This window comes from Elgaria multicarinata, chromosome 8 (assembly GCF_023053635.1).
Source record: "Elgaria multicarinata webbii isolate HBS135686 ecotype San Diego chromosome 8, rElgMul1.1.pri, whole genome shotgun sequence".
In the NCBI taxonomy this organism is placed as follows: Eukaryota; Metazoa; Chordata; class Lepidosauria; order Squamata; family Anguidae; genus Elgaria; species Elgaria multicarinata.
Genome location: NC_086178.1, coordinates 17,835,955 through 17,846,445, shown reverse-complemented (window position 1 = coordinate 17,846,445; position 10,491 = coordinate 17,835,955). Strand labels below are relative to the sequence as shown.

Here is a 10,491-nt window from a genome sequence, read left to right as displayed (position 1 = left end):
ATGTGTGAATCAGCAAAACAGCAAAGCTCTCGCTAGCTGAAGTCCTCTCATTCTGACTCAAGTCCATATCAGATTGTGAGTTTTTCTTTCTTTTTGCATGAAAATCCATGTGGATTTTCATGTAGCCATTGTGCACATTTCTGAAATGTTTACATTCTTCTCCTACTCATTAAAGCACATTTGTGTGCATTTTTCAAAACAAAATAGGTGAGTGAGTAATGAGTGGAGAAGAAAAGCCATAACCTCTGAATACCATGTCCTGCATTGAGCAGGGGGTTGGACTCGATGGCCTTAAAGGCCCTGTCCAACTCTACTATTTAATGATTCTATGTCCTCACTTTCTGGGAGGGGATTGCAATTGGATCCAGAGGGAAAGTCAAGGGAGTCAACTGCAACAGCAGCAAGGAGAACGGGAGCCCATAAAGGGAAGGGGACCACTGAGAGTATTTTTCCCCAAACCCTTCCTTGAAATCTTTTATTGTTAGATTATTTAGAATTAAGTAATACATTTTATAGGAAACGAGCCAGATGTCTGCAGCTTTTCTGAGTTCTTGAGCCTCTTAATGATGAAAAAATCTGGAACGCTTCACGAATTTGCATGTCATCCTTGCGCAGGGGCCATGCTAATCTTCTCTGTATCGTTCCAATTTTGAAGCGAGCACCAAACCCTTCCTAAAGACTGAGATTACAGAATTTTTGAAATCAAAAGTTGGTCGTGTTGGGTTCAGTCATAATGCTGTTCCAGGTTGTCTGCTCTTTTTCTTTTAAAAAAATTATTTTGCCCCCAGGCTGAACAGATCGGTTGCTGGATTTGGTGGAGTAAACTTGACCTGAGGAGATTAGGGACAGCATCCAACGGTGTCACATTGCATATGTGGTTGCCCATTACACTTGTGCAACTGGTTGTGGGAGCAGTTGCACAACAGTTGGGAGTGGGGTGTTAAAGGTCTCACTCCTAAATGAAGCCTTCTAATCCAACAGAACTTCCTTATTATGAGAAGCAACACAAAAAGTGTGTGTGTACATGGGTATGTGCACACTTTAAAATTGCTAAAATTCCTTTATCTCATTATTATGGATGGCCGTCACTGGGGAATCCAGCCCTTTCTGGGCTTTCTCGATTTCCCATGAGCTCTTGGTTCTACTTGCATTTGTGATCCAAGCCACGGGCTTTCCTCCCAAAATCAAGGAACTTTCTTAGGGTTCCCCCCTTAAAATTGCAATTTATGCAAATTATGATTATAATTTGCATAATTTATGCAAATTTTATTTTGGCCATATTTTGTATAATTTGCGCCAATTGCACTTGCAATTGGCGCAAACTGAAGGTGCAATCTCCAAAAATTAAGCACATTACAGCCACAATTTGCACGAATGACAATTGAAATTTGTGTAAATTACAGCTGCAATTTGCATACATGGCAAATTTAAGTGGGGGGATCAAAAATCCAGAGTTGGACAAGCTTGCAAGTAAGTGAGCCAGATTCTGGGGTGGGGGAGGGGGGCTGCTGAAAGTTCAGTGAACTTCACCTGCCAGACAGATTCCTGGGACATCTCTACTGTTGATTGATCCCAATTATTTTGTGTGTGTAATTGAACGAGGAGGTTGCAGCAAAGAGGCTACTTGCATTGCTTATCAATATGTGACATGTCTCCCAAAGGGTGTTCAAAAGCAGCAGATGTTGTTCTGTTTCTTAAACCAGTTGCTTTCCTTCAAGTAAAAAAGAATTGCCACTGATTATAACTTCTGTGCCTAATTGTTTACGGAACATTAAACATGAAAGCATGGCAATATGAAATATCTTTTTTGCTTTTAGTCTATAGTCAGAATTATTTTGATGTTGTTACTGTTATTATTATTTAGGTTGCTTAAAGAGCTTCCTGTACATTAGAAGTGCGTATGACCATCTCATAAGGTCGGCCAATATTAACAGCCAGGAGTCAGGAGCTAGCGAAGCTACACCCAGGAATCCTGCAGGGATCACTCACTGGAGCATCTTCCTAGGCAGTAAAGTGTCCTACCCCACCCAATCAAGCTACTGCCATTGGGCTCTTCCACAGAGGAAGACCTATAAAAGACTTACAGTCTGAGCTGGGACTTCATTTGAGCCACAACAGTTTCTGGGCTCTGGCTTCTGGCTTTGTCCCTTGGCTCTGGTTCCTGGCTTTGTTGCTTGACTCTGGCTCCTGGCTTGATCTCTTAGCTTTACAGCCCATCCTCAAGCTTTTACCCTCTGCCATAATTCCTCGCTTCACCCTCACACTGGCCTACAGCTCAGCCCAGGCAATATGTTTCATTTTGCTTCTGATACTCACCCAACTCCATTCACAATTGAAATAACAAAGCACTACAACAGAAAGAGTGATTCCCAGATGCAACTGGCTTTGACTTGGGTGAATTCTGAACTATTGTAAGTTTAGTGACTTAAACAGAATGAGGGCCCTGTTCTGAAAAGCAATTGATTGGGCCTCCGTCCATGCATAAAGTACACTGCTAAATCAAGCCATTAATCTTCATTTACAGAAGGAGAGGCGAGTGAGATCTTCAACGTTCTACGAGAATGCTAAAAGGTGCTAAGAAGGCCTGACAGTATCGATGCCTTTTCAAAATCTCATCCTCCTAAAATCCTAGAATAGTTTGCAACACTAGTCAGCGCAATAAAAGAAGTTGCTTAAAGAGTCTGGTGGATCTCAACCAGGTAACATCAGAACAATTACAAGTGTGATATAACATTTAGAAACCATGTACAATTTCACAGAGTGCTTTGCTGCTGCTATTATTATTATTATTATTATTATTATTATTATTATTGTTGTTGTTGTTGTTGTTGTTGAAAGTTTTGGCTGTTCGGTAGTATAAATATAAATAAATAAATAAAGTATTGCCCCAATACTGCTATTGTTCCCATTTTACAGATGGGATTTTGAGACTAAGAAATAGTTATTTGCCCATGGCCCCATGCAATTAACCCATGTCCACACCTGAAATCAAACTCTGGTTGAACTCTTTTTCTGTAAGGCACTGGACTACTTGATCTGGAGTTTCAGTCCCTAGTGTTCAGGTGCTTAATTCCTTTGCCAATGAGGCAGCTTGCTGGCTGAAGGAGTTACTGGAGTGAAGAACCTAGTGGGACCCACCATCTGGAAAACCCTCTCTCGTGCGGTTCGGGAGGCAAAAAATGTAAAATATTTTTTAAACGTCTCTTAAAAACATATCTTTTTAAAACAAGCATTCCCTGGTCTGTAACCTATTCTGGTTTTATGTGATTTTTAAAGTTTAATTTGGACTGTGGTATTATGGTTTTGGTTGTGAACTGCCCAGAGAGCCCAGAGAGTTGGGCAGTAAAAATATGTAATAATAAATGAATGAATGAATGAATGAATGAATGAATGAATCCTGTGCTGCTGTGTCACCCACAAAATCTGCTGCAGCTCATCAACTCAGGCAGGCCACATGACCTAAGGAGCCAATAGGGGGCCTTGGGTAACTGTAGCTCTGGGCTGGCTTGCTTTACCTGAACAGCTCCTCCCACCCAGGCTGACTAAGGATGGGCGAATTCACCCATGTCCAACTCGCCTCGCTGCTTCTTTTGAGGCTCGCCTTGGCCCAGTGAGTGCTCAAGCAGCCACCCGCCTTCGCTGGCAGAATTGTGCATTTCCCCCACCCCTGCTGGGTTAATGGCAGCCAGCATTGACACAGTGGGGAGGAGTGCCCTAAGGGAGCTGTCCAAGGCACCTGACCTATTTGGGGTATAGGGTTCAACACCTTGAATAGGCTCTTTAGAGTTTGCCTAGTTCTGACTGAAACCCACAATTGATTCATAGCCCCACTGAAATCAGAGCCACCAGCCTGCCCTGGGTAAAGCTCCTTCACTTCGTTGTTTAGACTCCTGCCTACATCATGTACCATGTTTCCAGCAGCGAGTATGCAAAAATGTCATGTCTGGTGATGGCCGCCTTGTGACGTCTCCCTGTCATATGAGCAATATCCACTCCAGAACAGAAGATGTTTGTCATTTTGACAGAAATCTGCTCAGCTAGTGGTAGATGACCCCCCACCTCACCCCTGTTTGCAACTTCCTCCCCTTAGCAAACAAATTTAAGGGGGTTGCACTTGTCTTGGTCTCTTCTTGGCTTGTGAAGGGAACAATAAGGTTTTCAAACATTCCAACAGATTCCTTCAGATGTTGAAATATTCAGGTTGTGAACATTCAGTGCCATCACCACCAGCTCTGCTTCTTGGATTTTCCTCTTCCAGATTTTCCCTCATAGACAGCTGACTTCTGCAATCTGCAAAACAGAGAACTCGCAGGTTGTTAAAAGGAAAAGCTTTTTTAAAAGAATAATCTGATGCTTATATTTTGCACGCTGCCCATCTTTGATGTGTTTTGCGAAAAAGAATCTGCTGCCCACTCCTAACAGTTTTGCCAATGCTTTTCGTTAATACACAAGACTAAGAGAGTGATGCCTGAAAGCATATTTTCCATTTATTGAAAGACTAAAACAGGAACAAATGAGAAATGCAAGATTCCAGAAAATACCCGCAGGCCTGAAACTGTCAAAGTGTCTCCCACAATCTGTTTTGGGGGAGAATGAGATTGCTCCTTCGCCTATTCCATGTGCTCCTCCTTTCAGAAGTTATCATTTTCAAAAAGCTGAGAGGTGCACATGGATCAATAATCACACTCGCTTGCGCCTAGCTGTCAGTATCACATTTCTATCCCTAAGGTTAGATGGCAACACATAACTTGGCTTTCAAAAGTGCATGCCTACTAGTGGTGTTCTAGACCTTGAATTCATTATAGTGTCATTATAACCCATTAGCATCTTGTGATGTTGACAAGCATTGCAATTTGCATTGAGAATAAAGACGGTGTTCTCTCCTCTGCCCTTAGGAGCTTACAATCAAACTTGCATATTTGAGGTGTGCATCAATCCCCCGATTTGACCAATGCCGAACTTTGGAAAATGTCCCAGTTCTGCTCGGACTGATTTGGAAGCTCTCCGCTTCAGCTTGGGTACTGAAACTAAGCTGAAATCCAGAAATCCAAGGCTTCATGGCTGCAACCAACTATCAGGGGAAATTAAAAAATGGTTATAACTTGTTTTCTGTTTTTGTCAGAATTGGATTATATTTGCAGGCATCGTAGCCCCTTAGGAAAGTATTATATCTACAGAATATCATAAAAGTGGTAAGGATTTTTCTGCTATGTGCCTTGCCATTTTGATTTTTTTTTTTAAGGGAAGTGTCCATAACTTTTTATTATTATTATTTCTTGGAAGAATGGGATGAATTTTTAGGGAAAGCTGTTATTTCCCAGGCAACTGAAGTTGCCAATTGCCAGCTCAATAGGGGTGCTTATTCATCTGATCAGAGAATCAATAGAACTGTGGTGTTGGGAGGGACCACAAAGTTCATCTAGTCCAACCCTCTGCAAAATGCAGGAAAACCAATTAAAACATACATAAGAGGTGGCTGTCCAGCCTCTTCATTAAAACCTCCAGGGATGGGGAACCCACAACGGACTCATCTACACCAAGCTGGATATTCTGCTATGAAAGCGGTATATAAAAGGCAGGAGCCACACTACTGCTTTATAGCGGTACTGAAGTGCACTGCAGGATCTACACTACTGCTTTATAGCGGTACTGAAGTGCACTGCAGGATCTACACTACTGCTTTATAGCGGTACTGAAGTGCACTGCAGGATCTACACTACTGCTTTATAGCGGTACTGAAGTGCACTGCAGGATCTACACTACTGCTTTATAGTGGTACTGAAGTGCACTGACAACTGTTGGGGCCCATTGACACATACCATATACCACTTTCATACCACTTTCATAGTATTATATCCTGCTTGGTGTGGATAGATGTGTCATGGGCCCCCACAGTTGCCAGTGCACTTCAATACCGCTATAAAGCAGTAGTGTGGCTCCTGCCTTTTATATACCGCTTTCATAGCGGAATATCCTGCTTGGTGTAGATGAGGCCAACATCCATAGGTAGACTGTTCGACTGTTGTACAGATCTTACTGTCAGGAAGTGTTTTTATTTTCTTATTTTTAATCAAAATCAAAGTAGCTGTAACTTATACCCATTATTTCAAGTGTGTTTCCCCCCTATGTTCCTTGTGGGTCATTGTTCTGAAAATCACAGACATTCTAGAGTAAGTAAGACATCTCAAAATTTTGACAAATATATGTGTGGTTGTTTATGTGGAATAGAAGCCTTCAAATTTGGGGTGTGTGTGTGGATTTATTTGTTTCCCCTCACCTCACCCCTCTGTTTTCAGAAGCAATTTGTAGTGCCCAGGCATGTAACCTGCACAGTTTTGGAAGGACAATTTCAAGGGATAGGGAGTTATGATGACTCAAAACTGTTTCAGGCTTCTTTCATAATGAAGTCTGATAGTGTTGGTACTAGTTTTGGCCCAGTTCTCCATCCTGTCAAGATCACTTTGAATCCTGTTTCTCTCTTCTAACGTATTAGCTAGTCTACCCAGTTTGGTGCCATCTGGAGATGTGATGAGCATCCCTTCTACTCCTTTGTCCAAACCATTTATAAAAATGTTTAACAATGGGCCCAGGACAGAACCCTGTGACACCCCATTTCTCACTTCTCTCCAAGATTACAAGGAGCCATTGATGAGCACCCATTGGCATGGTCCATCAACCAGCTACAAATCCACCTAACTGTAGTATCATCTAGCTCACATTTTACTACTCTGACCATAAAAAATAGCATGGTGACCTTGTCAAACCCTTACAGAAATCAAAATATACTATATCCAAAGCACTCACCTGATCTATCAGGCTAGTAACTCTGTCAAAAAAAGAAGTAACTCTGGCATTTCTTTGAAAATTTGGTAATCAATTCTACTAAGGCATCATCCAAAACCTCTGCCCAGCTTGATGGTCAGTAGCAGACTCCCACAACCTCTGTCATTGGGGTGATTATTATTATTATTATTATTATTATTATTATTATTTATTTATTTATTTATATAGCACCATCAATGTACATGGTGCTGTACAGAGTAAAACAGTAAATAGCAAGACCCTGCCGCATAGGCTTACAATCTAATAAAATCATAGTAAAACAATAAGGAGGGGAAGAGAATGCCAACAGGTACAGGGTAGGGTAAGCAGGCACAGGGTAGGGTAAAACTAACAGTAGAAAGTAACAGTAGAAGTCTGCACAACATCAAGTTTTAAAAGCTTTAGGAAAAAGAAAAGTTTTTAGTTGAGCTTTAAAAGCTGCGGTTGAACTTGTAGTTCTCAAATGTTCTGGAAGAGCGTTCCAGGCGTAAGGGGCAGCAGACGAAAATGGACGAAGCCGAGCAAGGGAAGTAGAGGCCCTTGGGCAGGCGAGAAACATGGCATCAGAGGAGCGAAGAGCACGAGCGGGGCAATAGTGTGAGATGAGAGAGGAGAGATAGGCAGGAGCTAGACTGTGAAAAGCTTTGTAGGTCAACAGGAGAAGTTTATATTGGATTCTGAAGTGAATTGGAAGCCAATGAAGAGATTTCAGAAGCGGAGTAACATGGTCAGAGCGGCGAGCCAAGAAGATGATCTTTGCGGCAGAGTGGTGAACAGAAACCAACGGACTGATGTGAGAAGAAGGAAGGCCAGAGAGAAGAAGGTTGCCAAAACAATACAAAATCCAAAGTACACATGAATAAAAACCATCATGACTGAGTTTCTCCTAGACACTGTACTGGCAACTGTGTGTGCAGTATTAAAATGATGGCCAAAACTGCATAAACTCCTCAAAATATTGTGGAATCTATGGTCTACTGCCACACAAATAAGCTATATTTTAATTATTTTATAATAAAATTAGTGCCTTGCTGTAAAACCTCTGTAAACCCTAAATCACTGGAAGCATCGTGAAGGTTTTTGGGGATACAAAGCAAGGGGGGAAATGTAGATTGAGCAAAGATGCTTAGGAGTGGATTGCTAGCACATGAGGTGGTCATTTTTAGCAAGGAAGGAGCAGGTGGGCAGAGACAAACACAACCACTGAGAATCAGCAAGAAAACCAATTTATTTACATCACACTTACTAGAGCCTGGAAGCTTATTAATAAGAAGTTATTAATCTTCTACATTGTATGACTGGGTGAAATAGGAGGAGGGAGAAAACTTGAGATCCAGGATGTGCTTGAAATTTGTAATTCACCCAGGGTCCATCATTATTTCTGTTGTGTGTTTCAGCAAGACAATGTTATTCATTTTCTTTGACTTTGTCACTGACATTATTATTATTATTATTATTATTATTATTATTTATATAGCACCATCAATGTACATGGTGCTGTACAGAGTAAAACAGTAAATAGCAAGACCCTGCCGCATAGGCTTACAATCTAATAAAATCATAGTAATACAATGAGTAGGGGAAGAGAATGCAAACAGGTACAGGGTAGGGTAAGCAGGCACAGGGTAGGGTAAAACTAACAGTAGAAAGTAACAGTAGAAGTCTGCACAACATCAAGTTTTAAAAGCTTTAGGAAAAAGAAAAGTTTTTAGTTGAGCTTTAAAAGCTGCGGTTGAACTTGTAGTTCTCAAATGTTCTGGAAGAGCATTCCAGGTGTAAGGGGCAGCAGACGAAAATGGACGAAGCCGAGCAAGGGAAGTAGAGGCCCTTGGGCAGGCGAGAAACATGGAAATCTAGTCAAGTCAAACATTACAAAACACATATACTGGCTCATACGTTCTTCTGTAGCTGCAATTTGTTTTATGTAAATTAACAAGTGGGTTCCTAGAAGGGCTGTGCAGGAACCCCAAATCCAGAGGCTAATTTGAGATCCTTGTCAGGGAATTTCCTTGTCTAGGAAAGGACAGAGTTGCCATCTTCATTAAAAATGATGCCAGGCAGGTCAGGTTAGGCTTGCAGGTGGGCAGGGGCAGCAGGTCACTCTCACCCTGAATTGGGCTGAAGCGTCCTGAAATGCTTCAGGACCAGTCCAATCCACTCTGCCCTCTTCAGTTTGGAATCCAGATTCAGACCCGAGGCGGTACACTGCCCTAGCTCCTAGCTGTAGGTGTGCTGCAGCTACAGTAGCATGGTGTAACATCTTGGATTTGCTTGTGACATATTTGGTAAAAGGTTTGGCTGTACTGCGTGAAGGTATCTTTTTTTAAAAAAAAAAATAACTGGGTCATTTTATTTATTTATATTTAAAGTCTGGCCTGTATTAATGGTAGGTCACAACAAATTTTATAAACAATAGATGAACCCATATCCTTGAAATGGTGCACATTCAAAGCAGAACCAATAAATGGAAAACAATAACTGAAAAGGGCAAGATTTTAAAATATTAATTTGAAAACCTGATGCACATTTATACGTATCTATAAATAACTTCCTATTCTTTGAGTATGATAAATACATTATAGATAATTCTAACCATCTTCCATAGTAGCTAAAAAGATAAATGAAGCTGGGCATAATTTTTACTGGATAAAAATTTAACTAAATCGGAAAAGCTCTCCCATTGTAATAAGTGGGATACAGAACTTAACTTTAGCTTTACCATGCCCATATTAACTGTGCAATCCTATACTAAAGATATCTACTCAGAAGTAAGCACCATTGAGTCAAATAGGACTAAACACACACACCATGTAAATGTATATAGGATTGTAGCCAAATAATGTTTCCCTCCTGGAAATATTATTGGGTCCAGTTGGAATGGCAGACCATCCACAGTTGAATCCTCAGCCTCTCCAGTTAATGCATCAGCTAACAGGTGATGGAAATATCCTCTGCCTAAAACTCTGAAGAGTCACTGCCAATCAGAATAGACAACACTGGTATCAATTGATCAATGGTCCACCTGAGTTCAGTTAGAACCTCTCTGTCTGCATAAAAAACCCATACACTATGCACTGTGTGAAGAAGTACTTGAATTTCCCCCTCTCAATTTCCCACTAATGAACAAACAAAAGAAGCCCATTCATTCATTTCATTCCATTGAAAAATGAATGAATGGACATCTTTTGTTTGTACATTGTTTCCTCATCCTATAATAAGTTCTTGGAATCTTCTACTGAAGACCTCCTCTGTCTCCAGTAGGAATCTCCAGGGCATGTTATATGATCTCCCTTTCTCCAGGGTACAACCATGAGGCAGGGTATCCTTTACTGGGCCTAGAGACCTAGTAGGGAGACCAGCTCCAGCTGAAAAAACATTACCATGAAGCGGGAAATGAGGCTAAATGTTAGATCATGTTTGAGGATATTTGTGGAAACTCCCCCCCTCCCTGTATGTATGCATGCTTTTATTGTCCAGATCTTGTGAGACTTGCTGGAGCCAATCAGAATCAACTTTAGAGCAGAACAAACAACATCTAATGAGGGATGTTGATCCCAGCAACAGTAAGAGCCAGTGCTGTTGGTACAATTTACAGGCCCAAAACATATAATAAATGGTCCGCCTGGCGCCTACACTGTGTTCTTTTCATCACCAGCTGAAGACCTTTTT

General features: G+C 41.2%; 1 non-coding gene across 1 annotated transcript; it reads right to left on the bottom strand.

The window, feature by feature from the left end:
* Nucleotides 1-570: 570 nt before the first annotated feature.
* Nucleotides 571-672, bottom strand: LOC134403208 (U6 spliceosomal RNA). Its single transcript, XR_010025747.1, has one exon. It is a non-coding gene; the product is annotated as a U6 spliceosomal RNA (small nuclear RNA).
* Nucleotides 673-10,491: the final 9,819 nt, after the last annotated feature.